This window comes from Malaclemys terrapin, chromosome 21, assembly GCF_027887155.1.
Source record: "Malaclemys terrapin pileata isolate rMalTer1 chromosome 21, rMalTer1.hap1, whole genome shotgun sequence".
Classification (NCBI taxonomy): Eukaryota; Metazoa; Chordata; order Testudines; family Emydidae; genus Malaclemys; species Malaclemys terrapin.
In genome coordinates this window covers 4,467,804-4,493,786 of record NC_071525.1, presented here as the reverse complement: position 1 = coordinate 4,493,786, position 25,983 = coordinate 4,467,804, and the positions used below count along the sequence as shown (strand labels likewise).

General features: G+C 50.0%; 1 protein-coding gene across 8 annotated transcripts in view; it reads left to right on the top strand.

Annotated features, from left to right (window-relative positions):
• The window catches only part of MEF2D (myocyte enhancer factor 2D), a 171,098-nt gene that overhangs the window by 34,722 nt on the left and 110,393 nt on the right, over nucleotides 1-25,983 (top strand). For all 8 annotated transcript variants that reach the window (XM_054011459.1, XM_054011456.1, XM_054011454.1 and 5 more), the window contains exon 2: nucleotides 17,814-17,883. The gene's annotated coding sequence lies outside the window, so the exon portion shown is untranslated. The remainder of the gene's footprint in view (nucleotides 1-17,813; nucleotides 17,884-25,983) is intronic.

Here is a 25,983-nt window from a genome sequence, read left to right as displayed (position 1 = left end):
TCAATTCATTGTAAACGTAATGCTGCTCTGAACATGCTCAACCGCTCAGCAGTTGTGGCTTGTGGTGAAACAAGTAGCGCTTAGCTTTAGCTTTGCAGAACCTTCAAAAATGCCCCCCCCCCCCCCACCAAAAAATCTCATGCATTACTGGCATTGATTTGATCGCTATGTTGTATATTTGTAATTCTTGTGAAATCTCTCCAATCAATGGACAAAGGGGCTCCAATTACAAATGGAAGGAACAAATCAATAAAGCAAACAGAGAGCCCGATTCTTAGGCTTGGTTTATGCTTAAAATTACATCAGCATAGCTATGAAACCCCCCCCCACACACCCCATGAGTAACATAGCTAAGCTGACAAAACCCCCAGTGTAGACGCAGCTGTGTCAAGAGAAGAGGGCTTCTTTTGACATACACTGACAGAAAAACTAGGCTGTGTCTTCACTGGGGGACTCTGTTGCGAGAGCTGGATGCAGAGCCGTGGGAATCAGGCCCGTGCAGTATTTGTTGGGCGTAAACGGCAAAGGAGAGGGAGGACTATTTCATATGGCCCCACTGAGGATAGAACTAGGAGTGACAAGTTGAAGTCAAGAAAGAGAACATGGAGGCTAAGTACCGGGGGATGGGGGGAGGATTTCTGAGGTTGAGATGTATTAAACTCTGGAATAGGCTCCCAAGAAAGTGAGGGAGACCTCTCAGGGCTGGTCTACACTAGACAGTCAGGTTGACCGAGCTGCGTCGCTCAGGGCAGTGAAAAAATCGCACCCCCCTGAGAGACATAGTTAAGCCGACCTAAGCCCCAGTGTAGACAGCCCAGGTTGCCGGAAGAATATATTTTTTTTTAGCTCCCGCCTCTTGGAGAGGTGGATTTAATGCAGTGCCGGAAGAACCCCTTCCGTCGCTGTCATAAGTGACTACAGCAGCGTCGCTGTAGCGTTTCTGGCGTAGACATACCCTGAAGCTTGGGTGGATCAAAAGCCAAGAAACATACTTGTAGGGAATGGTGGTGCAGGGAGTTCAGCCAGTTGGATCTTCTCCATCGCTAACGTGTCTGATGATGCCACAGAGTTCTCCCCCAGCTGATGAAGCAAAACTATCCTTAAATGATTTTTTTGTTTAAATGTAGTGGGTCCCAAGCAGGGAGGGAGGATGGTCCTTTGGTTAAGGTAGTGGCTGTGGGCTCAGGAGATGTGGGTTTGGTTTAGCTCTGCCATAGACTCATTGCATGATCTTGGAAAGCTTGCACAAGAGTGGCTTTTCTAAAGGGCTTAGCTCCCAGCCAGGCACCTCCATGAATCAACCCGATAGTAACTGAGCTTTTGAAAACCTGGCATTAATCTCTCTGTGCCTCAATTCCCCAGCTGCAAAGTGAGGCTGATGATTTTCCTGTCTCCCCCTCTTTGTCTTGTTTGTTAAGGTCTTTAAGGGCAAAGCGATGGGTCAGGGGGACTAGAACCGAGGTCTCCTGAATCTCAGGCCAGGCCCGGCCCCTATCCAGCAAGCCAGACTGCTTCTGGTTGTTTTAAGGGCAGGGAATGTGTCTTGCTGTGTGTCTGTGCTGCGCCTAGCAAATTGGGGCCCCGATCTCAGTTAGTGCATGCCTTTGTGTATTATTGTAATACACATTAATAAATGGAGTCCCCAAACAATCAGTCGTTAACTGGCTGTCTGTTACTGTGGCAGCCTGCCTGCAAGAGCTCAGAGACTTAAGTTAATATGATTTGCACTGCCTAGCTTTTGTGCAGTCTGATATTTACCAAAGGACTGAAACACCTAGATTACCACATTAGCACATCTTTGATTGCATGTATAAGCAGCATACCTTTCGGCCTTGTGCTTAGGCAGATCTTCTTGTCCTCCGCCCAACTTTTCTATTCCGTTACATCCACAAGCTCCTCATTAAGGATTGAAACCAAGTTTTCAGCACTTAGGAGGATTGGAGCGCTAAGCGTGCAGGTTGGTTCTCCTAATGCAGGGTTTGTGTTGGTGTGGGATTTATGGGTCTTTGGGGGCATGTCTACACTAGGCTCAAAGATGTTTAAAAAACAAGTAACTAACATGTTTTAAAACCCTTGTGTAGACATGACAAGATGTGTGGTAACATGTGTTAGCTGGTTGAGATGAAGTCTAGGAGAGAACCTAGTGTTCACTGTCGCCAGTGAAAATGTTTTACGATACAATTTGCCTTGTCTGCACGAGGTTTTTAAACCATGTTAGTTAAAACGTGTTAGCTAACATGCCTTAACCCCGTCCTCCCACCTTTTATCCTAGTGTGGACAAGCTCTGCGGGTCTGTGTAAGCCATTGTTCAGTGTGTATCACATGTGCGTAAAAGGTTACCATATCAGAGTGGCACTGTTTTAAACTCCCTTTGCACTGGTCTAAATGACAGCATAAAAGTCTTTGTTCTCTTGCGCACATGGGGACACTCAGGAAAATTAATCCAAATTAACTCACGGTGTGAATTTAATTTGGATTAGTTAAACCACATTGAACACCTGTGCGGATACTCTCATTTGGATTTAAAATGGCCTTCATTTGGTTTAGCTTAATTAATTTTGGAAGTCAATTAAGATAAAAGGTGAATTAAGATAACCTAAATTAAGGCCACTGTAATTCTCAATGAGAGTGCCCACACAGGCATTTAATGCGGTTTAACTAATCCCCCGGAAAAATTAATTCAGATTAACTTTCCTGTGTCCCATGTAGACCGATCCAAGGCTCGCACACAGAGTAAAGAGGGCTTAACATTGTTGTAAATTTCACTTTAAGGCTTCATTGGACTGCTTGGGCAGCGTAATAGGCTTTAGTGCAACTGAGAATCAGGCGCAAAGTGCAGGCCAACCGAGAATCAGGCCCACACACACCAGCAGAGGAGGAGGGTTAGCGCTGGCTTACGTTCATTGTTTAGGGTGATGCTGGGCTAGAGCTAACTATAGTATTATATAACACTGCAGCGTACCTGGCATGTGATTAACCGAAGGCCTTTAAATCATTAATGCCTCATGAGCTGTGCAGTCGTCCAGGACTGCTGGTAAGTAGGTCAAAAATTAGCTAAGAAAACTGAGCGGTGACTCCTTTGATTGGACCGTGAATGTGGCTGTCGATTAGATGTTGTGACCTTTTTGCCTCGATGTTGACACACGCTGGAAGTGCATGGTGCTTGGAGTTGCAGAGTAGGCAGTCGCACCGAGGCTGGTGTCTGACATTTCAGTGCCAGGTTGATTTTGAGTTTACGAGTGCATCTCTTCGCGATGTCCTGGGTTTCAGAGGTTTAAGTTTAGCTGCATTCCGGGAAGGGCACAAGGCAGCATTGGGCAGCCTTAACTCTGCACTAACAAAGTTTGGGGGCAGTTAATTGACTTAGATTTCACAGGCTTATCTCTTAAAAAATCTCCTGCAGTAGATACACGGTTTTAATCAACTATAAAATGGGTCCCATAAATCTTTAAGAAAAACCACTAGGTGCATAGTCTAGTGCACAAAGCACTGGACAAGGAGTCAGGACACCTGGGTTCTCTTTGGGTATGTCTACACTGCATTGTATACCCAGGTCTGTGGGACCCAGGCTTGGGGATGTGGTGTTTCCAAGCCACTTCTTGAGTGTCCATAGTGCATTGTAGACCTGGGATTACAGTTGGTGGACCCAGATCACACTGCACTACGCCGAGCTTCTGACTCGGGCCTCTGGCTTGAGCTGTGACCACACTGCAAAATGACAGGGCTTGGCCCGGAGTCGCAGTGGGACCTGGGCTCTCGCCCTCCTCCCCAGCAGGGTGTTAAGCTAGGTTGCCAACTTTCTAATCACAGAAACCTAAACACACTTGCCCCGCCCCTTCACCAAGGCCCCGCCCCTTCTCGGAGGCCCCACCCCCGCTCACTCCATCCCCCCTTTCTTTGTTGCTTGCTCTCCCCCACTCTTGCTCACTTGCTCATTTTCACCGGGATGGGGCAGAGGGGTTTGGAGTGGGGGGAGGGGGAGGAGCTCCAGCTGGGGGTCAGGGCTCTGGAGTGGGACTGGGGATGAGGGGTTTGGGGTACAGGAGGGGGCTCTGGGCTGGGGATGAGGGGTTCAAAGTGCGAGAGGGGGTTCAGGGCTGGGGCAGGGAGTTCGGGGGTGTGTGTGGGGGGGATGTGGGCTCCAGGAGGGTGCTCTGGGCTGGGGGAGGGGGTTGGGGCATGGGATGGGGTTCGGGATGCGGGCTCTGGACAGCGCTGACCTCCGGCAGCTCCCAGGAAGCAGCGATATGTCCCTCCAGCTCCCGGCCAATGGGAGCTATGGAGCCGGCGCTGGGGGCGGGGCAGCGCGCAGAGCCCCCGTGGTGCCCCTATGCCTACGAGCCATAGGAACATGTCGCTGCTTCCCGGGAACCAGGCTGAGCTGGGTAGGAACCCTGCCAGTCCCGCTGCACCACTGACCGGACTTTTAACGGCCCAGTCAGTGGTGCTGACCGGAGCCACCATGATCCCTTTTCGACCCGGCATCCTGGTTGAAAACCGGACACCTGGCAACTCTATGACACCAACCAGCATTCTGAGACCTGCATTCTGTCCCGAAGGCGGCATAATCCAGGCTCTGGTAAACTGAGGCAGGTGGTGAGTTCCAGCCCCAAGTAAACGTAGGGGGGCTGTTCGCTTGAGAGCCCTAGAGGGTTGCAACTACAAGGAGAAGGGATCCAAAACTGTTAGAGTGCTATAAGTCAAAACAAACAGAGGGAGAAAAGAGCATCTGGACTCCTGGGTTCTTTTCCTGTCTCTGTGAGGGAGTAGGGCCAGCTGGTTAGAACGGGGGGGTCTAGGAATGAGGACTCCGGAGTTCTATGCAGCAGGGGTTCTCAACCTTTTTCTTTCGGACACATCCCCAACATGCCATAAAAACTCCACCGGCCAGCTGTTTTTCTGCATATAAAAGCCAGGGCCAGCATTAGGGGGTAGCAAACAGGGCAATTGCCTGGGGCCCCATGCCACGGGGGGGGGCACTGCAGATCTAAGTTGCTCAGGCTTCGGCTTCAGCCCTGGTAGTGGAGCTAGGACCCCCGGCTGCAGTCCTGGGCCCGAGTCTAACGCCGGCCATGCTTGGCGGACCCCCTGAAACCTGCTCACGGCCCCCTAGTTGTGAAGTAGTGCTATACAGAGCTCTGGAAGGGAGTGTACTCACGTGTTTGGAGCAGGGAGGACTAGACATCGGGACTTCTGGGTTCTGGTCCCAGCTCTGGGAGGGAGTATGGCCAAGTGGTTAGAACTATAGCGACTTCTGGATTCTCTCACGCTGATTTACTGTGGGCAAGTCTCTTAGCCTCTGTTACGCCTCAGTAAAATAGGAGTAATAGGGCCTGGCAGTGGAGCTGTAAGGATTAATTGCCATTTGGAAAGTGCCCGGAGGTCTGCCAGAGTGCCGGGTACTTTAGAAGCACTGTGTCTGGCTGGCAGAGAGGTTTGGCACTGCTAAAATGCCTGAGCCAGTAGGTGTCACTCTGGGTCAAACTTCTGTTCTGTAGGGCAAATATGAAAAACATAGGGCCGGATTCTCGGTCGCCCTGTGTCTGGCGTTGCCAGGTACGCCCATGCAAAGTGGGCGTGTGCTGTGCACTTTGCCCAGGTGTAGATGACTGCCCGAGACGCAGGGCAAGAGACTGTCAGGCCCTCTGTGTCCTTGGTTCAGCTCTAAAATCAGTTCGACACCAGTGTCTCCCCACCTCTCCTGCCCTGTATGTTCTCATTGCCAAGTTCGGCTGCTGAATCCTCCGGCCAGAAATGGGGGAGCAGGGTGGAGATGGTACGCTGGATGCAGAGGTGTTATAGGGTAGGAGCTAGGGGTCGGGAGAGTGGCTGTACATGATAGAGGCAAGGCAGCTCAATCAATAGGGTCTGGGCTTAGGAGCTAAGACTCATGGGTTCTGTTTCCAATTCTGCTGTTCGCGCTCTGTGGCAAGTGGCGTCGTCACTCTGTGCCTCAGTTTCCCCTTCAGCAAGAGGCGTGTACCGATGCTTGCAGGGCGCTGCGAGATCCTCAGGTGGCACACTCTGTAAAGCGCTGAGGGCCCCTCTGCTCTCTGATGCATCGTGTATCCTCAAATGGTGTGAACTGGTTTGGCTCCATTGATGGGATCTTGCATGGGTGGGTGGGTGGGTTGGGAAGCATTCCTGCTGTGTCCAGATGTGAGAGGAGGGGTGGATTCATGTTGATTCCACTAGGGTGTGGGGGGGGGGGGGCGACACTCCTGCTGCAGCCAGGTACCCGCCAGCCTGGGTCAATGCAACATTTTTTGTAGATGTCCCAAATATTTTGCTCGTTAACGTTTTCCGTTGCACAGCAACGAGCTGTTGAGGTGCCGGTCTCAGCGCGATGACTTGTTTACGTTGAGCTCCATGCTAAATCCCCATCCTCCTTACACCTCCCGCTCCTCCTCATCCCCCTCCCATCCCCCCTGCCCACCCACCCCCCTCCAGCATCCATCCAGCTGTCAGTTTCACTTCTGTATCCGCCCTGGCAAGAAGGAAGTTGGCCAGTGAGAGCGAAACTCGGCGGCTCTAACGGTCACACATCACCCCACATTCTCTCCTTTGCATCCCACGGGCCTGGCATGGCCTATGGCCCCTCTCCCAACACCTGCTCGCTGCGTCGTCCATCAAGCTGCTCCGTCGTTGTCCCACCAGCCCTCCTTGCCACCCAACAATTGCCCCTCTGGCTTGGTGCGTCTTGAGCTAGCCCAAACCGGGACTCCACACTACAACACGAAAATGTTTCAGGGACTCACCCGACTAGCTATAAAGAAAGGGGAGGAGGATGATGCTCCCCCAACGCCTGTTCACATCCACCAGGTGGAGCAACTGTGGTCTATCTAGCTTGGGGACTTTTATGGTCCCCATTTTACAGATGGGGAAACTGAGGCACGGAGAGACTAAATGACTTGCCTAAGGCCACTCAGGGAGTCTGTGGGAGAGCAGGGACCTGAACCCCAGTTTCTGGTGGCCTGAAACTTGATTCCAACCGCTGGTTCGTCCTTCTTTTCCTAACCTTGTCTTTCTCCCTCTTCTGATTGCTCGCTCTCTTTCTAGCTGTGACTTCGCAGCAATAAAAGGTGTGTTTTTACAACCAGATAGTTCTCTCAAGATCACCTTACCCCTACATCCCCCAGCTGTGTTTGGGGGTATAGTGTTGACCTGGGCTACTTAAATCAAGCTAAAAGCCACCTCTGCCTTGTCTCCACTAGGATTTTATGCTGGGCTAGCTATCTCCTTGTGAAACGCACACCTGTCTGGGCAGTGAAGACCCACCCTCCCTCTCTCTCTAATTCATTATTATTCCTCATTATTGTTTGTATTCAGGTAGCAGCAACCAGCCTCTGGGGGCCTGTACCCACACACAGCGTTGCACTGGGAGTGGTGCCTGCCCTCCAAAGCATGGACCACCTGCACAAATGAAACAGACAAAGGGTGAGGGGTGAAACAAAGGATTTAGGCAGCAGGCCAGCATCAGAGCTCAGACTAGTCCCAGGGCGGGACCCTGAGCTCAACACCTGATCCACTGGACCTCCTTGTTAGCGTCCTCGTTTTCTCTCTCTGCGGGACAGATCCTCAACTCAGCATCCTGATTGACGCCGGTGGGGGATCTGGCCCAGTACATTTGTCTAGTTAGTCTCCAGTGTCCATTTGTCTCTCTCCCTCCTTTCCTAGTCTGCTTTCTCTTTCCTCGGCTTGTACAGCTCCTGCCGCCGTGGAATCTAGGGTCTGGTTTGCAGAGCACCCACGGTTCCAAGCACAACCTCTGGGGCTTCTCAGGACTGCTGAGAACCAGGCCCCTAGAGGCCGGGGGTAAACATAGCTCCCCCTTTCCATGACGGCTCCCCCTTAGCGCGCCACCCGCCCCTGTTCTCTCAGCCGCAGTAACTTTCCTAAGGGAGCACGCGGGCTGGGAAACCCACGGCCTTGTCCATATCCGTTCTGCTGGGGAAGCTCTGTCCGTCCTCCCCCCACCCCCGCTTTCTGATCTCTTCACAGGCTTTCCTTCCTTCTTGTCTTCTGAAGCCAGCGCCGAGAGGCAAAAGCCCCCCCTTTGGCCCAATGAATTGCTGGGGAAACTTCCACTGCCCAGTGCGAGCTGTCTGCAGCTTGGAGCCTTTGAATCTCGGGCCAGGTGTTTATTGGCCTGAGATGGAGAAGAGTCGACTCTTATTGGTTCTGGTCATGCTCTCGCTGTGCCAAGGGGCCTTAAAGCGAGCATATAGGTGGTTTCTCCTCCCATTAAGGCCTCTTTACGCTGGCAGAGTGGTGTAACGGAGCTGAGAACGAGGTCCTGCCTTGCTGCGTGTTAAGTTTGGCCCGTTGGAAGCCAGGAAGTCAGGTACCCAGGGCCCCTCAGAAATCAGAGATGGCTTAGGAGCCGCACGCGCCCCGAATGATGGGGAAGTTTGGGTCGGAGACCAAATGTTGTGGTCCAGGCTCGTTGCTAGAGGAAACTCAAAAAAAGGGAAGGGGAGGTTGTGGTAACGCCACCCTTCCCCCTCCACAATCTGGGCCTGGTTCTCAGTCGCACTCCGATCCCTTTAGGCTGCTCTGATGGAGTAAAGCGGGTGGAAACACTCCCCCCTTCAAATCTCCCCAGGGCAGGGGGCCTTCCCGGCTGGTGTGGAGCTGGCATAAGGGATCTGCTCCCAGCCTCTGGTGGAGGGGTGGATTGGGGGCATCGCTGAAGTGCAAAACACTATGGCTACTTGCTGCTTCCCAGAGCCCATAGGGTTTAGCAGGCCAATGCTCAAACCACTGAGCTATCCCTTAATGGGAGGAGACATCACCTATACTTTCGCTTTAAGGCCCCTTTGCATAGCCAGAGCATGACCAGAGTGTTAAGAAACTCTCCATGTGGGAGCTGGCCTTTTGCAGCCATTAGCCACATCCCCCTGCCTTATCTAAGCGGGGCCAGTCTGGCTGCATGGGGAATGAATGCAGTGGAGAGTCTGGTTTCCATGTCCCGGGCGGGTCACATCAGTGGCTTCATTGGCTCACGACTGATTGAATGATGGGGCCAGGACTTCAGCCTTTGGGCGGAGGTTAGCAGGGGTTTCCCGGAGACCCTCCCTCTATGGGGTGGAGCAGGTCTTGAGGGTTGTCATTAACAGCTGGCTGTGACACTCAGCTGGCTGTAAGGCACCTTTATACCAGTCATACTCTGTCCACACTGGAGTGGTCCCGGTATTACTGTATTGGTGAAAAAATCAGTCCACAGTCCAACATAGTTATACCAGGAACAGCCCTTGGTTCTAGTCCTGGTTCTGCAGGAGGGTGAGAGGGGAGCGACTGGTGACTCGGGCTCTTGGGTTTTCTTCCGGGCTCTGTCACTGATCCTCTTTGTGTCTGTTTCCTTCTCTGCCAAAATAAAGGTAGTCAGACCTGCCTCCGCGGGGTGAAAGAGAAGCACTTTCGGTTTTCGAAAAGGAACAATTTCCCCTTTATTCAGGCTCTTTTTCAAAAGTTTTTATCCCACATTTTCTTCTTTTCCTCCCTCTCTCCCCCCTTCCCCAATTTTCCATTTTGCCACTGAGAAGGAGGGGGGAGGAGAAGAGGAAACAAATTAGCCCTCCCCCCCCTCCCCCCACGAAAGCCAACCCTGAAAATATTTTGTTTTCAGGTTCTGCCAAAATGATTATTTTGGGGGGCAAATATTTCCGTACTCAAAAAAAGGCCATTTTACCAATGACATGGGAGCCAAATACGGCTGGATTAGACTTGCTTGCTGTGAGCTCCTAAATTATGTCTGTTTGAACCACTGTAGTCTCAGCCTGGGATACAGATTGGCCAAAATACTCACTCCCCCGCCTCTCCCCACCCCACTACTGTGCACTGCATGACCTTTGGAAATCTCCCAGAATGCACTGCTTCTGGGAGCTGGGCCAGGTACGGCAGGATAAATACCCAGAGGGCATTGCAATGGAAACTCCAGCACAGAGCCAGGCAAACTTGCAAAGGTTCTTAACACAAACCAACGAGGCTCATGCCGGGGGAGGGGGGCCTGAGCTGTCTGTGCTTAAAACAGTCCCCGCCAATGGGTCAATAACTGTAGCATAGTTGCAGCTCTCGGGGGAAAGGTGCTTCCGGGGGAATGAACAGAACAGGGCCATTACGGAGTAATCCATCCCCTGTCATCCAGTCCCATCTGGCATTGAGATGAATTAGAAAGGTGCTTGGAGTCTCTTGACCCCGAAGTCAGGGAGTTTTGCCATTGATTTCATTGGGCTTTGGAGTAGGCTTTCAGAAATCCAACCCCCTGCTCTCACCTGTCAGGTTAAACCATCCTGTGACTAATCCAGGGTAACTGAGGGCTTCTGAGGTGTCACCGTGTTGTATGTCACAGCCAGTGGGAATGTCGCAGCAGTAGTGGGAATAGAACCCACCGTCTCTTGAGCCAAGAGTTTAAGGAGAATCGCCATTAGCTGATAGGAATATAGGGCATAGGACACACAGGCAAGCAGTTCCAATTGAACGCACTGACTAGAGGATGATAAATGTGCATGTGCACACTCTCTGAACCCCTCCCCCAATGATTACAATACATTTTAAGACACGTATTTTAACAGGGAGGCGTGATTAACCATTGGAACAAACTACCGCAGGAAGTGGTGCATTCTCCATCTTTTGATGTGCTCCAATCAAGACTAGCTGTTTTTCTGGAAGAGGTGCTGGATCCAAACATAGGTTATTGGGCTCAGTACAGGACACCTGGGTGAAACGCAGTGGCCTGGGCTATACAGGCTAGGTGATCTTATGGTTCCTTTTGGCCTTAAACTCTGTGACTGAATTACAGCACATGACTGGCTTTGCCGCAAATAAAAGCCGTCTGCTTCTCCAGATTCCAGCCCGCTCTCAGGGAACATTGTGTGGTTCCTGTATTATTTCCCAAAGACTCTAAACATCAGCTTGCCAGCTCCGGGTTCGGAGCAAGCAAAAATCATGACCACTTGATAGTTTGGTACCTTTCGGTGGCCGTTAATGTGAAATGTCTCTTAGGGTCTCTGTCCAATTCCTGCTAGGAGTCTTTATCTCACCGCTCAGCAGAAAAGCCAAAGTGCCAATGGGATTCAGGGTAGACGTGTCTTTCTAAGGAGCTTCTGGCCTCATCGGGTGCCGCTCCATAGGGTGGGATGGCGTATGAGCCGTGTGCGAGGACCCTAGAGACCGGGAGTCAATTTCTAGCTGGGGTACAGACTCCATGTGCGACCACGGGCAAGTCACTTAATACCTTAGTTCCTCCTGTGTAAAATAAATATACCAGTTAGCTCTAGAGGCTAAGGTCAGATTGGCAGGGATCTTGTTTTTTTCCACCTTGCTTTGCAGCCTGAGGCGTGGGTCACTTGCTAGGGTCATTGGGGTATATCTCACTTAATCAAGTCTCTACCATTGCCAGGGCCTGGGGCGTTGGTGCGTCTTGGTCCCTCCTGTTCTCTGCCTGTGGCACATCATAGGCTCCTGTGGGCTGTGATACTTTGGTCTAATTTCAGTTGTTGGGTTTAGCGTGCGGGTGTTGGGTGATGGTTAGTGGCCTGTGATACGCAGGAGCTCAGACTAGATGGTTTGGTGGCCGCTTCTGGCCTTAAACTCTGCGGGTCTGTCTACACTGCAGTGTAAGCCCAGGGTTAGGAGAACTCGAGTTAACAGATCCCGGGTTTGTTAACCTGGGCCTGGAGTGTCTACACTCGTTTGTAACCCTAGGTTAGGAATTGTTGAATCCTGGGTCCCAACCTGGGGCGGCAGCGTCTACACTGCATTATGCGGGCCTGAGTCCTGCCATCCATATCCCAGACTTCTGAGTGCCCTCCCAAAAGGTGGCTGCTCCACCTTTGTTCATGGTGCAGTGTGGAAAAACTTGGCTGTCCACCAAACTTGACCAGCCAGAGGACTAAGAAAATTGGCCCGGGGGTTTTGGGATTATGGGGTACTTTTGGCGGACTCCCAGAGCACGAGTCCAGTGTGACTGCGTCTACACTGCAAAGCAACAGGGCTTGAACCCTTGGTCCCGGCTTGACTCAGGCTTGGATCCTCCACTCCTGTGGGGTCCTGGGACCCTAGATCCGAGCCCCGGGTTAGTGCGATTTCTGTGTAGACAGAAGAGGGTTAAGCATAAGCCTGACCCCCCTGGGTTTACACTGCAGTGTAGACATACCCTCGGGCCCTATGACTGAGATCAGGGTGCTGATAGGTGCTGCCCAGACATGTAGGGCGAGACAGTCCCTGCCCTCAATGAGCTTACAATTAACTACACAAAACAGATAAAGAGGAAGCAAAGAAGGGTAGCAACTTCCCCAAAGTCAGACGGCCGATCAGCAACTGCAGACCCACGTGTTACAGGCCAGCGCTCTGATCATTTATCCGCATTGTTTCTGTGCCTGCCATCTTGGGGCTTCATTATGCTGGGAGCTTTACATACCCACAGGCAAGACAATCCCCTCTCCAAAGAGCTGGGGCCCAGATCCTGAAACGTATGTAGGTGCCCAACTTCCAGTGAAATCAGTTGAAGTTAGGAACCTCTGGACCTTTGAGAATTTGCCCTGGTGGTGGTGGTGGTGGAAATCAAGAAGGTGGGGGGTGGGAAGAAAGGACTAATGCTGTTTTAGCATTGACTAGCTGTGTGTCACAATTCTTAGTCACTCTGTAGCAGTCAAACACAACGAGCCACGTGGCCAGCGGTTCCCAGAGGGCTGTGATTATTTACAATCATAGTAACAAGAGACAGAAAAATCTTCCCATCTGTAATAAGGTTGTTGTAAAAGGGATGGCGATCAAGTGTTCTCTGTGCCCACTGAGGGTGGGACAAGAACAAATCGGCTTAGCTTGCAGGAAGGGAAACTTAGGTTGGCTATTAGGAAAAATGTTCTTCCTTAAGGGTGGTTAAGCATTGGACCAGAGAACCAAGGGAGGTTGTGGAATCCCGTCACTGGAAGTTTTTAAGAACAGGTTGGGCTAACTCCGGCCAGGGATGGTCTAGCTATATTTGATCCTGCGTTGACATGGGGGGTGAACTAGGTGACCTCTTGAGCTCTGTTCCAGCCCGACAGCTCTGTGATTAATAGAACCATTTGTTCAATTAAACTGTCTCTCTAAATAAACAGAAACAAATTTTTTTGCTATCTATTTTGTGGTCTTTGTAAACAATAGCTGACGTTTCTATAGCACTTGCCAGGCTCTTGAGAGGAAGTGGCCTAGTGGTTAAGGCATGGCCTGGGACGCTGGAGCACCGGGTTTAAGTCCCTGGTCTGCTACAGGCTTCCTGTGTGATCTTGGGCAAGTCACCTAGTCTGTCTCTGTGCATCAGCCCCCCTTCTATACAATGGAGATAACCTCACGGGGCTGTTATGATGTTAAAGAGCATGAGGTGCTCAGACAGTGAGGTAATGGAGGCCAGATATCTGTGATAGACAGAGGCCAAAGGGCACGTGATTGATATATAGGTGTGGTCTATTATTAAAAATTAGATCAACCTAGCTATGTCCTGACTCAGGGCTGTGAAAAATTATGTGCCCCGAGCACCATAGTTAGATCAACCTAACCCCCAGTGTAGACGCGGCTAAGTGACAGAAGAATTCTTCTGTCCACCTAGCTACCACCACTGGGAGCTGTGGATTTACTACGATGATGGAAAACCCCCTTCTGAAGGGAGATACTGTAGCGCAGACATAGCTTTAGTCCGGCTACATTTCCCCTGCCCCTTGAAAAGTCTTTTCCACCTGTGCAAGGTGGGTCTAAAATGCTGCCAGATCAGAAAAGTAACCTTTCACACCCACTTTGCGCTCATTTGACCCTGGTGGAAATAACTGCACAAGGTGCAGGGCAGCAGAGGATCGAGCACTATGTATAATATAGTGACCCCTGCACTCGCCACTGAAATGCTTCCACCTCTGAGCGGGAATGCAGCAGCTGTTTTAGCAACATGGGGCAACGCTGCCCAGCAACTGCGGGAGGGAAGTGAAAGATACAGCGTGCGCTCAACTCAGGGCTGCCAACACTTGTGATTTTTATCACAGCCCTCATGATAATGCGGTGTTTTAAAGCCCCAGCTCCTGGACTCAAGAAATAAAAAGTTTCTAGCCCGTGGGCTTGCAATAAAAAGCTGGAAAATGTGGCTGCTGAAAGCTCCAAAAGGAGAAGGCAAATCAAAAGCATGCAAATGTATTGTTTAAACAACACCGTCATGATTTTTTAAGCCAATCTCAGGATATTTTGGAACTCCTTGCCTGAGGAGGTTGTGAAGGCTCGGACTATAACAGCGTTTAAAAGAGAACTGGATAAATTCATGGTGGTTAAGTCCATTAATGGCTATTAGCCAGGATGGGTAAGGAATGGTGTCCCTAGCCTCTGTTTGTCAGAGGATGGAGATGGATGGCAGGAGAGAGATCACTTGATCATTGCCTGTTAGGTTCACTCCCTCTGGGGCACCTGGCATTGGCCACTGTCGACAGACAGGACACTGGGCTAGATGGATCTTTGGTCTGACCCGGTACGGCCGTTCTTATGTTCTTATATTTTGGGGCCCTGTCTCGTGATTTTTGAATGCCTGGTAGTTGCAACACTGCTAACGGCTGGAGGGAATTTAAGCCTGGGGCATACACAGTTTTTGTACTGGTATCACTATGTCTGTGAGGGGTGTAATGTTTTACTGATATAGTGAAACCTGTACCATCGCCAGTGTGGATGCAGTTATGCCTGTATAAAGGTTCCTTTACACTGGTATAACTTATTCCCCTTTCCGCAAAGGAATAAGCGGCACCCGTATAAGCACTTTGATACTAGTATAACCGTGTCCAGACTAGGGGGTTTGCATCGCTGTAATTATACTGGTTATGCATCCGCACACGGGAGCTACAATGTCATTACCCAAAGTGGAATTTGGCCAGGACATTAGGGTTAACACCCTGACTCCTACGTGTGATACCTCGGTAGGCCAGTAGTTGCTGTGGGTCGTATGTATGGTCTGAAAGACAGAACCCAACTCCACTCAGATAAGGGGGCTGCTGGCCTGGAATGACCCTGATTAGCTGGCGATCTGAAAGGATTGCAGTGCAGGGATGTGTTTGCTGCAAGCAAGAGCTTGTGGAGTTGCATGTTCATCTGCCTTTTACAGCCCTGTGGATGTGCTCGGAAGCCAGCACTGAGAACAGGGGCAGGGAAGGAGGGTGGAGGTGTGGGGAGAGGACGCGGTTAGGGCTCAGCGTTGTAGAGCAAACCCTGCACGGTGACCTAAACCACATCTTCACACATCCTCCACCCACACGGCAGCCCCCATCCCTTCACACTGCAGGGTGTTGGCAAATTGCTCCCTGCACAGTTCACGGGGCACGCAAACCAACACCAAATGCCCCTTTAGGTTCAAGAGGGCTCATTTTTAGAGCAGCTGGGCTTCCGCAGAGATCACTGGGAGTGGCACATGCCAATACAGTAGCACCTAGAGGCCCCAACTGAGCTTGGGGCCCATTGTGCTAGGTGCTGCACAAACCCGTAGTGAAAGACGGCCCCTGTCCATAAGAGCTTCCAGTCTAAACAGGCAAGTGGATTGGCCAGGGTCATACAGGGAGCCTATGGTAGAGCCAGGAATTAAATCCCTCTCCCCTGAGTTCCAGCCCAGTGCCTTAACCATAAGACCCAGACTTCCTCCCTTTGAAAACCCCCCTCTCCCCTTGCGACAGAATAATTGATCAGGTCTGGAGCCTTCATTTCTTTGGACTGCTCCTCTCTATTAAGGGAAGCGGAAGGGCCAGAATCGGAGCTGACTTGAACTTAACACAAAATGTAGCCCATAAAGTGCCAGGAAGCTGTTTGAGGTTAATTATGCATCATGTTTCTGTTGCTACCCCAGATCCAGCCAAGGAATAGGGTTGGAATCTCCCTCCACCCCTTCTCTGTCGATTTTTGAACTAAGGAGATTTACTCATTTGCTTCAGGAGCTGGAAAACTTTGTAGCTCATATGTCTGAAGGGATCTGGCCCTCACGTTTCGAGGTTTGATGTGTTCTGACAGCTCGAAAGCAGTCTGTGCTTCAGCTGTTTTGAGGAATTACGTACAGCATCTCCCTGTGCCAGGCCGTTTGGTGAGGAGATATTTGTTACAGCGAAGGCCTGGCGTTCGAGGTGGGGCCATGAACTGAACCCTCTGTTGGCCTCCATGAGACCTGAGCTGTGTTGGGGGTAGGAGGGCTTGGATGAGGTTCGAAGCTGTGCGGTTCTCTGGCCCATCTGTGCTCAGGGTGAATTTTGTAACGTCAGGAAATGAGCTGGTGAGGGGTAGGCGGCTCAGCGAGAGGAAGGCTGGCTTTGTGGTTAAAGCGGAGGACTCGGACTCAGAAAAAGTGGGCTCCGTTCCCAGCTCTGCCACGGTCTCCCTGCGTGACCTTGGACCAATCACTACACTGAAAACGTAGGTCGGCCTTGCTACCTCGCTCAGGGGTGTAAAAAATTCACACCCCCTTTCAAGAGACATAGTTAAGCCGACCTAAGCCCCGGTGTAAACAAACGCTTGGCCAATGGAAGAATTCTTCCGCCAACCTAGCTACTGCCTCTCCCCGGGGTGGATTCACTACGGCGATGGGAAAAACACCTTCATTCACTATAGCAACTGTCTACACTACAGCGGCCCATCATGGGGCCTCCATTATGTCTACACTACAGCCCCCTACAGCGACACAGCTGTAGCGCCGTAGTGAAGCTGCTTCCTACATCTGTGGATGGGGCTTTTCGGTTGACGGACTTTATCTACCTCTCCGAGAGGCAGTTGGAAGAATCGTACCTGGGTTCCTGTCTGTTTCGAGTCACAAGGGAAACGAGTTTGGTGACGTCGTCTAGGGCCTGATTTCCAGAGGGGCTGAGCAGACACAACCCGAGTTGAAGTCGATGGGAGGAGCTGCTGGTGGTCAGCACCTTTGCAAACCAGCCCAGGGTGGCCTCTGATGGGCTTCCACCTCTGGAGTACTTGGGGTGAGGCAGATCCCGGAGTGACGTGCAGTGGCTGCGCTCTGTGTTTGGTAGGGCTGGTTGACAACTTTCCGTTTGAACTGTGTTTTGACGGGACACTGGGGTTTTGATTCAATTCAACGTTTCAGCAAAAGTGTCAGTTTTCCATAACAAATGTTAATTGAAGCCCAAACCCTAAAATATTTCAATTTGGCTCTGCTGTGGCAGTTCCTTGTGGTATTAGTTGTTCGACTGTCTCATGTCCCCACTCTCCAGTATGGGCTGGTCTCCCCTAGCCACACGGCATTTCCCATCGTGCACCGGGACTTCCAAGACAACTCCAGACGTACACTGGTACGGCTGAGAGCAGAATGTGCAAACTGCACAGACCTGAAGCGTTAGCTGCAGTGGGTTATGCAATCTTTGACTGCTCAGGCTTTGTTACACCTGAATTCAACCTGGGGCACTGTGGGCTGTTCAGCCGTGTCTTTCAGTCCACCAGCTATTCCTGAACAGCTGGCAGGGTGGACAGCTGGTTTTTCATTTCTTAAAGGTTCAAGATCATATTTTTCTTTCTTTCAAACCTGCAAGGTCTTGTCTCCCTCAGCTCCAAGGAGTAGAGGGCCCTTAGTACCTTGCAGGATCAGGGTCTTAGCTGCCTTTCTGTCAGGATTCTTGTAATGAATTGTCAGCCAGGTCAGAACAAATCTCTGGAGTATGAACCTTGAGATCCCAGCCCTTCAGGGACGAGGGATGCCCTAACAGGACAGGAACCCTGATTCCTGGTATCCCCTTATACCCAGGTCAGGACAGAATATGCACTTTACCTGCATTCATCACTTTATCCCCTTGGAACTGACGGGCATTTTCCTTTTTCAGTTTGATTGACAGGCAATGGCTACAAATTGCTGTCTGGAGTGAGCGGAAGATGCAGCCATCTGACTAACAGGTAGGAGGGAAAATCCCTATTTAACACCCACTATTGGTTTTTGTTTGTTTGTTTGTTTTTTTGACAAAGAGAAGACTTTTGGGAACAGACTTTTGGGATCAATGGGCCAGATCCCTATCTGGTGCAGATTAGTGCAGCTCCCGAAAGAAGGGGCGTGTTGTTAGTTTACACCAGCTGAGGATCTGACCCCTAATTATTAACTAGGGTTTTGTTTCAAGGCAGAAAGCAACCGGGGGGGAGGGGGGGGGAATAGCTAGTTTCCTCCCTGTCCAGTGTGGTGTTCTGTAAACGGGGCATTGCGCCATTGATGTCAATGGGCCAGGTCTCCAGCGGGTGCAAACCAGAGTCACTCCATTGAAATTCAGCTGAAGACCTGCTCCAGTATCTCCAGGGCATCTTCTTTCTTAACGGGACAAAATTGTGGTTCTCTGGCTTGTATTTTGTAAGCCTCCATTTCCCCGCAGAGCCCTGGCCCATTGGTCCACGGGGCAAAAGGTTCTGGGACCCCAGCATTGGTGGGAACTGGGCGGGGGGGGGATCCACAGAGTAGAGGATGAAGTGGTTTCAGGACAGAATCTCTCTCTTGCCTGGGCTGCGTGGAAAACCTGGAGAATGGCTCGGTTTAGGGAGTGTGCCTCCTCTGTGCTCCACCCTTCCAATTACGGCACTGTCTTCCGTCGGGGGCTGCTGTTTGCTGAGAGTGAGCGAGAAGGCAGAAATTTCCCCTCCCTATTTGGAAGGAGAGGCTGAGCTGAGATCACATTTCCTGTGGTCAAACTGGAGGGGGTAGTAGCAGTTTGACGTGCAGCTATTTCAGACCACGAGGCTGCCCACCCCTTAGGCGGCTTCGCCAGCCTCCGCTGGTGAGCCCTGCGTGGGGGTTGTGGCCAAATCTCCGTTTGTTACCAGTTGCAGGCAATAGGTGGTACAGTAACTGCCTAATCTGCCTTGAATGCAGGCTGAGGATTCAGGTCATCGAGAGAACTTGCATGCTGGGGTGGAATGAGTGAGGGCTCTGGAGCTGAAACGAATGGGACCGTGGCTTGGGAGCAGCTAAGGGATTGTCCTAGGGTCAAATGAGAGAACGGGTGCCACCCCTACAGCTTTTGGGGAAAGGCACCTATCCTTTTAAGTGGCTAATGGGATCCAGAGCCTCTGAGGCATTGGTTTGAATCCAGCCCCGGTGTGTAGTGAGTGAATCCGTTGCCATCTGAGGGGTGCTGCGTGGGTCTTTGTGTGAAACTAGTTAGCTGGGGCTTAGCCCAGGACCCAGCTGGCAGCAGTCCTGCTTGCCACCCGCTGGCACTAATTAGCCCTTGTGCAGTCAGTTACGCTAGTACAATGTGGGACTGAAGCGCTACCGGGCCAGAACTGTACAGCCACTTTGCACTGGTGCAAATGACTGCACAAGGTGCAGGGCAGGAGGGGAGCGGGCTCTGAATTCCCCTCGTCCCTGAAAGGGAGGGTCCCACTGGACTCAGAAGTGTGGCACATTGGCAAGGGGCCGTCTGCATGGGAATTGCACCTGGCCAATGGCCATGCTGTACCTGTTCTAAGTGTGTGTGTGTGTGTGTGTGTGTGTGTGTAAACAGAGGCCTTCAGTCATCAGTGCATTCACAAGCAATTTAAGGGGGGGCCTTAAATTATAGTTGCTTCCACTTTAAGGCCCCTTTGCACCGCTCTGGCAGCATAAAGGGGCCTTAGTATAAATGAAAATCTAGCCATGAATCCACATGACAGGCCAGATTCACAGTTATGCTAGTCTGGCAGTGCAAAGGGGCCTTTAACATACATGCAACTGTAATTTCTTCCTATTTTAATAACAATGATAAACTCTACCTCTTATATACTGTACCGCTTTTCATCCGTCGCTCTCAAAATACTTTACAAAGGAGGTCAGCATCATTATCCCCATTTCACATGGGGAAACCGAGGCACAGAACGCTGAAGCGTCATGTCCAAGGTCACCCGGCAGACCTGTGACAAAGCCAGGGACAGAGCCCAGGTGCTCTATATACTAGGTTACAATGCTTTTAAGGCCTCTGTGTGCTGCCAGAGAGGCGTAAAGGGGCCTCAGGGCTTCTTTATACACCCACTACACACGGTCAGACTGAGAGGACATTTCAAGTGGGGTCCCACAGGGTGCATCCTGGGTCTAGTACTATTCAATATTTGCATTAACGAGCAGAGGACAGAGTGGAGAGTACACTTCTACAATTTATGGATGGCATCAAGCCGGGAGGGTTGCAAGCACTTTGGAGTGCAGGCTGAGAACTCAAAATGATCGTGATAAACTGGAGAATTGATCTGAATTCAGTCGGGTGGAATTCGGTAAAGAGAAGGGAAAGTGGTACGTGTGGGAGGGGAAAATCAACTGCATAATACACCATGGGGAGTAATTGGCTTGGTGGCGGTACTGCTGAAAAGGATCTGGGAGTTATCGTGGATCAGAAATTGAATGTGAGTCAACGGTGTGAAAAAAGGCATTCTGGATGTATTCACAGGAGCGTCATATGGAAAACGCTGGCTGTAACTGTTCCGCTCTACTCGGCACTGGTGAGGTCTCAGCTGGAGCAGTGGAACAGGTTACCAAGGGAGAGGCTGTAGAATTCTCATCACTGGAGGTTTTTAAGAACAGGTTAAACAAGCATCTGTCAGGGATGGTCTAGTTATATTTAATCTTGCCTTGGTCTAGATCAGTGTTTCTCAACAACTGGTCTGTGGACCGGCACCTGTCCCTGAGATCTCCCTGGCACAGTTTGGGATGGCAGTAAGCCGGTCCCTGGTATCGAAAAGATTAAGAAACACTGGTCTAGATAACATCTTAAGGTCCCTTCCAGCCCTACATTTCTATGGTTCTATGGAAAGTTGTACCATTTTAACTGTCCTGGTACAGATAAAGGGATATAACCCACGTCTGTGGAAGCAGTTCTACTGGTATAAAAGCGCTTGTACTGGTATTGCTATTCTCATAAAGGAAGGAGACTAAGCGATACTGGCGTAAGGCACCTTTTTACTGACACAGCTGCATCCACAGTAGAGGTTGTACTGTATTTTGGTAGAAAATCACAGCTCTAAATGACATAGTTATCCCAGTACAAAACCAGTGTGTAGAGCACACCTGAGTGTAATTCGGAATCAGGCCAGTGCCATTGACACTAATTCAAAGTATCTGCACTAGTGCAAAGTGCCACTGTAGTGTAGACATACCCAGTTGTGGTTTGGTAGTGTTTTACATCCACTCTGCACTGGTTTAAGTGGATACGCAACCTGAAGAACAACATAGAATCAGATCCTTAAATCTTCTAACAACAAGGCTCTCGGATGTGGGTGGTATAGGGAAGGATTAGGGTGACCAGATGTCCCGATTGTATAGGGACAGTCCCAATTTTGAGGACTTTTTTCTTATATAGGCTTCTGTTACCCCCCACCCCCGTCCCGCCTTTTCACACTTGCTGTCTGGTCATCCTAGGAAGGATACTCATTTAAAAGTTCTGTAGCTAGCCAAAAAGTCCCACAAAAAGCACGGAGTGGACGTCTCCTAGTCTTTATTTCTCCATCCACCTCCCGAATTGAATAGGTCCTGTTAACAAGCTTGTAAATTCCCCATGTCAAAAGACATTGCGATAAACAAAGAACAAGATGAGCACAGATTTGGCCACAATGGCTGGGCTTGTTAATGCAAGAACTCAGGCGTGGGCAGAAAACCTGGTCTTCTGCTGTGCCAGCTTGCAGGGGTCCGGGAGCAGTGCTGATTAGATAACTACAGGGCCAGATCCTGAGCTGGTTTAAGTCAGCTGCAGCTCCTCTGAAGACAATAGAGCTAGGCAGAGTGACATCAGCTGGGTATCATGTGCCTCTTAGGACCAAGATCTGAATTCTCGTTTACACTAAGGCCTTTTATGCCACTGTGGTAAAGTAAAAGGGTCTTAAAGTAGTTATGAGTGTAACAAATGGACACTCACTTCAATGCCCCTTTGTAAATAAGAATCATGCCCCAGATGTCTGTGTCAAGGTGTGGCCATGAAGTTATTGGATGGAAGAGAGGAATCTCCGAGCATCTATTTCTCTGTCAAATAATGCTTTGCCTTTATGTGAAGATCTCTCACCTGAGGCTTTCAGAGTGCTCTGCAAACGTTCGTTACAACCCATAGAGATAAGTATCATCACCCTTTTATAAATGGAGAAACTGAGGCACAAATATAGTGATGGGAGTTTCCCACAACCACACTGAGATTAGGTGGCAGACCTGGGTACAGAACCCAGTTTTTTTTCTGCTCTAACCACTGGACTCCACTCCTCTCCAATGCCAGGAGCCCCGACTCCCTGTCCTCTGCTCTAAGCACTAGACAACATTCCCTTCCCGTGAAAGCAGATTGTGTACTTGTTCTCATCCATCATGAATCTGAAATACTGTATAAGTGTGAAAAGACTCTTATCCTGTCCCTATCTCCTTCCCTTCCCCGGAAATGAGGACTGCTGATGGCATTAACGGGGGGGATGTCGGAACAATTTAAAAGAGGGTATTTTTTTTCTAGAACTTGTATCCCTGTTTATTGCTGTTACAGTAAATGTTTGCATCTCTGTTGTCTGTAATGAGGTTGTGGGTAGAGACGAGGCCGGGTAACCGTTTTATGAGGGTTCTATGGTTTCATGTAATGTATATTCTGTATCTGATATTAAAATCAATACAAGGAGAGATTTTAAAAATAATCTGACACCCGCTCTCGACGTGGGCGGTGGGGGTGGGGGGTTATTTTCTCTGCTGAGCAAGCAGGTTTTGCTGGATGTTCAGAAGAGGATTGAGATGGCTGTTTAATATCAGATCGGGGGCAGATAATATACTTGAGATCATAGTGGCTGCATATGGAAAAGACCGAGTGAGGTCATTGTCCGTTCCCTTGCAAGGTCAAGATGGAGGTGCTAATTCTGATCTAAATGACACCAGTATAAATCACGGAGATATGCCAGTGTAGAATCAGTATAAGATCCCGTAATATCTCACGAGCTGGAAGATCTGCTGGATCGTAATATGTTAATTGTTGTTATTATGTGTTACAGAAGTGCATAAAGGCCTCTGCCGAGATCAGGACTAAATGCTGCACAGACACGTAAAGAGAGATTGTTCCTACCCTCGAGAGCTTACGATCTAAGGTCACGTCTACACTAAGGAGGCTGCCCCTCTGCCGCCGTAGTGTAGATGCTTCCTACCTCAACAGAAGGAATTTTTCTGTTACGGTAGGTAATCCGCCTCCCCGAGTGATGGGGAATTCTTCCATCAACCTAGTCCCTTCTACCCCAGGGGTAGGTCAGCTTAATTTATGGCGCTTGGGGTGTGGATTTTTCACACCCCTGAGCAACGTAGGTGTGTCAACCTCATTTTCAGTGTAGATCAGGCCGGGATGTAGAAAATAGAATCAGGCCCTAAGGCCCAGGCTTGGTCTACCCCTAAAACTTAGGTTGACCTAACTGCATCGTTCAGGGCTGTGAAAAATTTTGCGCCCTGTGTGACATAGTTAGGTTGACCTCACCCTAGGGAACGTTGATGGAAGAATTCTTCCGGTGACTTAGCTATCACTGCTTCTCGACGAGGTGGATTAACGACATCGATGGACAAACCCCGTTTGTTGATGCAGGAAGCGTCCACGCTACAACGGCAGCGCCAGAGCGGTGTCACTGTAGTGTAGACACGCCCCTCGATTCACAAAGGTATGTAGGTGCCTAGCTCCTGTGGGGTTCACACAGGGACTTTGTAACAGAGCCAGGAACTGAACCCATCTTCCCCATCCTATTCCTTCCCTGCCTGACCATTCTTTCACTTTTTGTAGTGGAACCTGATCTGCACAGTCCTTGTCTACACTAGAAAGTTTTGTAAGTTTAACCATACTGGTGAAACAAAACCGATGAACCTCTCCTAGTGTGGACGCAGCTACGCTGGTATAAAAGTACTTATTCGGGTATCGCTTATGCTGGTTCAGGAACAGCTGAATGTATAGGTATGAGATCCAGTTAGACTGATGTAACTGCAGCTCATACTGGCTAAAGTTATATTGATATAAAATCATCCATCTAACCAACCTAGCTATATCGGTATCACGCTTCCAGTGTTGACCAGGCCTAGGCTACAAAGTGGTGCTGTTTGGAGGACACCGGGGTTGTTGCCGGGTGCCCAGACATAGGTTTTAATCATAGGGCAGTAGGCCCCAGGACCGGTGGCTAATACGCTCTATATTTTTGATCAGGCCAGGGCTTTTAGCAGTTGCTCTGAGGCTACAGAATTGCTCACTCAGTGGGTTGATGCATGAGGTTTGAGGTTGGAGGAGGACTTTTGAAAAGTGCTGCTTTGAAACTCATCCCCTTCCGTTCCCCAAGCCGGCCTCACGGTAGGATTCGAGCGATTATACAAGCGCATTATTGACCCTGCCTCAGAAGTATGTGACGACCAATACTGGGGTGATTTAAAACCCACATGGCCCCGTCCTCGCGTCCTGGAACGCACGGCGCTGCTGTCCGCGATCAATAGGCACTTTGGGTTCCTGTGTCCAACGCAATTTGAGGTACGCCAAGAAAACCTCTCCTGCATTTTGTACCCAACCACTTCTGGTGCAGAAGGGCTCTCCGGGACAGTGACCTTCCTTGAATTGATGCTTGCGCCTTCCAGCGCCCGCAGCACCGTCCCATTGCAATTGTACTCGGTAAATCACGTGCCTGGTAGTACCATGCGCTCCATCTGCAGGGCCTATGCCTTTGGCCCGTGCCCGTCTGGGAACAAGGCTCACTAAATGAGCCTCCCTTTTATACTGTATGCCATGAGCCTGATTTTCAAAAGCGCTGGTTGCTCATTACCCCTAAAAATCTGGCTCGATGAGGATATCGATCATACTCCAACCATATCCCACCTCCAAACTCGGTGATAGTTAGGGTCCAGAGCTGACTCCATCTCTAGTTTGAATGAATTCATGGGTTGGTTTAACTTATGCAGTAGCTGCAATGTTGGGTCCCAGGGTTGAAAAGGTGCCTTCGGGACGTAGAATTGAAAATAAGGACCTGGTGTTTAAGGTTCTGTCCTAGGACTAAGGCGCCCTGGATTCAATTCTCTGCTCTGCAACAGACTCCCTGTGTGACCGTGGGCAGATTATTTACACGCTCTGTGCCTCAGTTTCCCATAAACTTTTTGGAGCAGGGGCTGCCTCTTATATGTATGTCCAGCACCCAGCACAATGAGGAGCTGGTAGCCGGTGGGACCACTAGATGCTACTGCAAAGCAAATAGTTATACAGCATTGCCAGCTCCTAGATGTTCAAAAATCATGGGTCGAACCCAAAACGTCATGAGGCTGACTTAAAAAATCATGAGATTTAAAAAAAAAAATTAGATCAATCTTGGGTTCTTTTCATTGGCCAGGTGGTAACTGCCCTTTCAATGAGAAATGGCTTTTTGTCAAAAATGGAAATTTTCAGAGAAGAAAATCTCAATCTTTAATTACCTTTTCCCAGTCTTTCCAGGAAAAAAGCCTTAACCCCCCCCAAAGCCGCTGGTGGGGTGGGCAACGCTTTGCTTTTTGGTGTAAGGGGCGGTGCTGTCCTTGCTGTTCAGAAAGATTCCTAACCGGTAAATCCTAGAAATCCCCATTTCATAGATGGGGAAACTGATTCACATTAGACAGGCAAAGTGAGTTACCAGAGATTACATGGCAAATCATTGGTACAGCTAGGGACAGAACCCAGGAATCCGGGTTCGCCAGCCTCACCTACTTCAACCAGTAGACCAGGGGTAGGCAACCTATGATACGCGTGCCAAAGGTGGCACGCGAGCTGATTTTCAGTGGCACTCACACTGCCGGGTCCTGGCCACCGGTCCGGGGGGCTCTGCATTATAATTTAATTTTAAATGAAGCTTCTTCAACATTTTAAAAACCTTATTTACTTTACATACAACAATAGTTTAGTTGTATATTACAGACTTATAAAAAGAGACCTTCTAAAAATGTTAAAATGTATGACTGGCACGCGAAACCTTAAATTAGAGTAAATAAATGAAGACTTGGTACAGCACTTCTGAAGGGTTGCCGACCCCTGCAGTAGGCCATAGTGCTCTCCC